Raw genomic sequence first — 6,000 nt, 5'->3', positions numbered from 1 at the left:
AGTCGCTTAGTGCAATGTTAGAAAGTAGACTTATGCCAAACTAAGTTCGGTTAATCGATACAAAGTAGTGAATTGTTCCGATAAATAAATGATAATTATAGTAAATAACGCCTTTTTTTTCTTAGTTTAAAAGCGTAGTTTCTCCTGACATTCTTGTACACCTTTACATAAATGATAAAATAGTTAGCCGCCGGTTGTTATCGGAGGTTAGGGTTCTTTATCCGGAACTCTCGTGATTTTTATGATCCTAAGGTCACACACTTCTTTACACTGCTAGCCAGAAGTAACTGGTGGCGGCTGCAATAATTTGGAACCCATTGGGCTTCTGAAGAAATTGAAAAGACGTTTTTAAAATTCTTATATATAAGTCAATTTCTATTCTATACCCTGCGAAATTCCTCATTGGCATCTTGGAATTTAATTCTTTGGAAGTAAGACGTAATTTTGGTCTGATGACTATTATAATAATAATAACGCTTACACTCATAGCCCCGCACAAGGAAAATCCTGTATCGCGGGTGCCGTGGACACATACATAGACAACCACAAATTACAGCCAAACTCACGAGAGAAATAAATGCAGGCCAAACAAACATTTCTCCCGGCCCGGGAATCGAACCCGGGACTGCTGCGTGGCAGTACAGCATGGTAGCCGTTCGGCCACGGTGGCCGTTAGACTATGTTAGAATGTACTAGTGCTGGTAGAATCTTGCGAGGAGATTCCGATTGTCCAGAATTAGTGGCGCAACTGGTGCGCCTGGTCATCTTCTGGCAGCGCCGGCGATGCGCACTGTGTCACTCAGTAAATCACTACTTGTCGCGCTCTGTACTGTTTTAATGCGCTTCTCGTACCTGCACCATACTGCGATGTTTTTGCAAGAAGATGAGCGTCTGTCGTCTGTGATTTACTATCAATATCATAATGTAGTTATACCCTAGATAATATTAATAGTAAATAACTTATTTACAATCATTATTTTCAAATCCGTACATGCACTTACATATTGAATAGGTTACTTTAGATTCACTATTCCACACTTTAATTACATTTATTATTTTAATGAAAAAGTCGCCTTCGCTTGCCCGGAGATAAACTGAGTCGTTTGCCAACCATTGTTCGCCGCCAAAGTCGACCGAATCAACTAGTTGTACTCATTATCGGGCGACTCGGTCACCTTTGCAGACGAATCTACTAAATAACTTTCAACTTGTCGGCTGCCGCGTTCACGATGCGTGTGAAAGGGGCGGGGAACACCATAGGAATTCTCTTTTCTTATTTCTGTGTGTAAATTTGTCCGTGAGTGACGCCATTTCGGCAGTCGAGGTGTAAACAGCGAATCAACTGCGCTTCCTAAAGCAAGGCGAAGAGGCTGTCGACCCTGTGTAAACATGCCATAGCTGAGTGGTTAGAGTTCAACCGGATTGTGTGTCGTTACACATAATTTTACAATATTTTTCCACAAAATTAGAAAAAGATTTGAACCGGCAATCACAATTTCATTATGTGCCGGGTTATAATGACTGAATTTCCCTGCTCCTTGTAAACAATTATACATTATAATCAAATAATAAGCAGTAAGGGCTAGCACGATAGGGCGCGACTTGTGCGAGAAGGACTTAAAGCGCAAGATACTGCTACTCTCGCAGAGATCTCGCGCTTGTCGCTCTCGCGCAAGTCGCGCTCTATCGTGCTAACCCTACAGTAAAGTACTTCCACATACAACTTATTTCTGTCGCTAAGCAGTTAGTGAGCATCAACTGCGTTCCGATTTTCAAGTGTACAGGTGATGTGAAACAATTAACAGGCACATGGGCCTTGTCAACTATGTCTCAGGTTGACGGGCGCAATGTTCAGTGCCACTCAGATTTACGCGATTTAAGCGCAGGCCACACTGCGAACGAAGCTATGCAACCTCAGCTTAGCTCATGTAGCCGGGGTATCTATTCATACTTCGGTTCACACCGCGAACTAAGCTAATTAACCCAATGATACCGCTCAACCTTGTAAAATATTATGTCGCCCTTCGCCCCTGCACGCATTCATAGTGTAGCACGTCACTACTTATTTTCTAAGGTTAGCTTTCATTGCAACCACGTGAGCTAAGTTGCATAGATTTGTTTGCGGTGTGGCCTGCGCTTTAAAGCTTCGAGTGGCACTGCAAATGTTATGAATGCGCTGTTTTCCACCAGGCCCACGACTCTCAAAAATCACTTTCGTAATTTGCAATTAGATTCAACGTATAATAATGGAGAAAGGTGAACTGGGATGGACATTGCTGCTACAAATAAAACGTGAAGATACATAGTTTGCTCTTTATTTACGTCACCACACTTAGTATGACACAGGTGACTCCTAAAGTTAAGGTATACCTACTAACAAATTCATTACGATACAAAAACAGAAATAACAGGGATATCTATATGAGAACAGCTATCTGTTGCGACGTACGGCGAAAAGCTTGTATTTTTTTTTATTATAATCGCACTCGATACAATTGCTGATAAATTTGTATTTTACTCGTTTTAAATTTTAAATCGGTCCAAACATGACCATTAAAAGATATACAACCCGTTAAGGCCTCGAGTACGTGGTAACAGACAGCCGTGTAAAAACATCGAGATGATGACTAAGTGTCTGATAGTTTGGTATTCATAAGTTGAATCTTAAGCTAAGAATTTACACAAATCATCGCACAATCATCAATTCATTTTTGACCGTTTGTCGACTTGGGACTTTCAATCTAATTAAGGTTCAATTTTCATTACTGCGGAACGGAATGGAAGCAATAATTTGTAACGAACAACATTCTGTGAAAGTACAAACTAGATAAGAGCTAAAAAAACAGGTTACGAGTCTTTCTCGGGAATTGTCGCGGCTATCGTATTTAGTTTGTACTTTACACAATTAACATAAAGTATTATTGAGATTTATAGTGAAATAACTCGATTAGTTTTGTAACGATTATTAATACAAGGATCGAACACAGAAAAATTTCTTCGACCCGATGGGACTTGAACCCATGACCACACTGTACCGTAGCGCTGCTCTAACCATCTAAGCTACAGGTCAAGTTATAGTTGTCGAAATTCTCCTGCGTTTTTTGTTCAAGGTCTTTGTACTGAATTTTTCGGCATTCTGTGCCGCTAGTGAGAGATTTAGAACTTTCTTCACCAAACATACATAACATATTAAGCATTTAAAAACATTCGTTTCATTCCATTCCGCTGCGATGTAAATTGAGCCTTAGATCATTTGCGCAAGGTTTCAAATCGGACTTAGTGCACAAGCGACATCCGAAGTGGGTCCGAGTTTTCTAGATTTGTGTAGTCTCGGATGCGGGACGAATACAAATCGGATGCAGTATGCAAAAGCACTTAATAGGCCCTTACAATAACATTTTCCAGCACTTAATAGGCCCTTACAATAACATTTTCCAACATAATACTGTACAACAATTTTTCTTAAGTGTTTCGGTTTTCGTCGGATTTTTATCAGTTGGTGGATGCAGAACGGACGCATTCAATCGATTTGGAAGTATAGAGTTAGCTACTCTACAAATATAATGTATTTGAAATATATATTGAAAATTTAAAAAAAATCATTTTTAGTTACATAAAGGAAGATCATTTTATTTAGTTATATTTTAGTTAACTTGCTTGGTATATTGTTAAGGAGTACTAATGTTTTTATAGAAAGGGGAATGGTTCTAATCGAATTAGAACTATTTTTCTTTCTTTATAAACAACAATAAAGTACGTACATAATTCCGAATATCTCTGGATAATGAAATTAGTATTCGGGTGCTTTCGGAAATTCGAAGATTGCCGAGAGACATTAAGAAAAGTTGTACTGTACAAATGACACTGTTAACGACGTTGTATTCAATTTTCCATGTGCGAGTTTTGTGCATTACATTGTGCCTTCTAATCTTCACAAGGCAGTAATTGTTCGATAGAAATTAAAGCAAAATTCGGATTCCACACTACACTAAAAGTCCGTCTGATGTATCAACCGAGTATACATAACGTATGAGATCACGATAATCTGGTTGTATTTGGCTATCTCGGCAACAAACATTTGTAAAAAAGCTCTGATTTGAAAAATAAATTATACGAGAATGGTGGCGCTCTTTTGGACAACTAGTAATATCTTAATGGAGAGTTCATTTTATAATGCTTGTTGTATCGATTACTACAGTAAACGAGATTATTTTGACCTTCGTCAAGGTATAAGCATGCACGCTCGCATGCCACACAAAAAACACATTTGATACATCAGACTATACAAAATAAAAAAAGCATAAAATCGTAGTAAACCCACAAATCCATCACAACCTCCTAGTCTGATCACAGCTTTACTTACCATTTACTTTTTATATCTAAAATGTTCTTTACCAGATTTTTAAAAGAAAAAAAAAAATACAAAATGGTTTGTAAAAAAAAGCACAACACCATTGCTAGTCAATGTAAAATATAATGTTCTACTTAAAAAAAGTATAAAATTGCAAAGTTAATGAGAAAATGTATGGACAAAAATTTACTTAATTACTTACTTTAAAAAATAAGGTACAAAATTTACAAAAATAACACATTCTGTATTTGTTATTATTCCAAATTTTCATATGACGTTCGTAATCACACAATTCATCCATTCACACAAATTCATTTGAAAAAAACTTTACCTTAAATGACTAAAACTGACTATTACATCTAAGATGATAAACAACAAACGAGAACCAAGTATCCGGAGTCACAAAAACTGTATAATAAAAAAATACGTATAAATCTGGTAAGACGCCATACATTCGCTCTCTTCTTCACATTTAGTACAAAACAGAAATTAATTCTATATGAAATTCGACGATGTTTCTTTATTTAGCAGTATGTGCTCGAGACATTAATGATCCATTATATATATACCTAAGCAGTGGAATACCACTTTGGGACATGAAAGACTCCAACACTATTTCGGAAAAACACACATAAAAATATAAAGCGTTTCTTCGCTTTTCCATACAAACTAACGTTGCTTCAAATGTAAAATGTATGAGAAAAATCAATGCACTAACACAAATTTCTTTACGAAAAAAAAAAGTATATAAACTTGCGCACATGTCAAGTTATAATTAAATTTAAACCTTACTGCCCCGAACACAAACAACTAAATAGAGAAATAATTTATGGAATGTATGTGCATGATTCAACACAGAGACTTTTTAACACATACCTACGCATATGCCTGTTTAATTTAACATTTTATTTAATTAATATTTCTAAAAGTTAGTACTAGTTTCGATAGGGCATTAAAATCGTAAGATAAAGTTTTTACAACCCAATCACAAAACAGGTTCACCCCAATTTTCGGGTGGCTTATGACGTATGACCATATAATCAATTGATATTTTATATGAACATACAATATATTTTTAGAAGCAGTAATGCTCCTTACGAAAGAGCTCGTCCAAGATAATACTGCCACCTTGCCTATTTATACCGCCACTCAGTAACGTGCATTACTGCGTTCCAGTTTTGTAGGGTAATGGTGCTGGTGAATTTACAGGCACATGAGACTTGTCAACGAGACGGGCGCATTGCAGTTGTTACGGACAGGCATATCGCTTACCACCAGGCGCACGACTTATTCGTCCCGTCCCGTATTGTAAAATAAACCTAATTATCTAGTGTTGTTCACTACAGATTGTTGTATCAGCTGTTCTCTGCTACACTTTGGCAAATAAAGGCGTTGACCTCTTTAGGGTTAATGAACATTTGGAGAACACCGTCGTATATCGATTTTTTCTGTATAGTCAAAAAAGTATAGTGGTAATTTACAACAGAATGTGCTAGACAATCACGCCAATTCCCTGCAATATAAGTACCAGAGTAATGAAGTTAATACCGAGGCACTATTTACGGCCATTTTCCCCACTATGGATGAACTACACTGACTCGTGTTTTCGTTGACGGACATTGAGAGTAGTTCCGTAGGTCATCCATAGA

Source organism: Hyposmocoma kahamanoa, unplaced genomic scaffold (genome assembly GCF_003589595.1).
Source record: "Hyposmocoma kahamanoa isolate Upper Pololo Valley unplaced genomic scaffold, ASM358959v1 101, whole genome shotgun sequence".
Lineage (NCBI taxonomy): Eukaryota > Metazoa > Arthropoda > Insecta > Lepidoptera > Cosmopterigidae > Hyposmocoma > Hyposmocoma kahamanoa.
Note: the sequence above shows the minus strand (reverse complement) of the source record.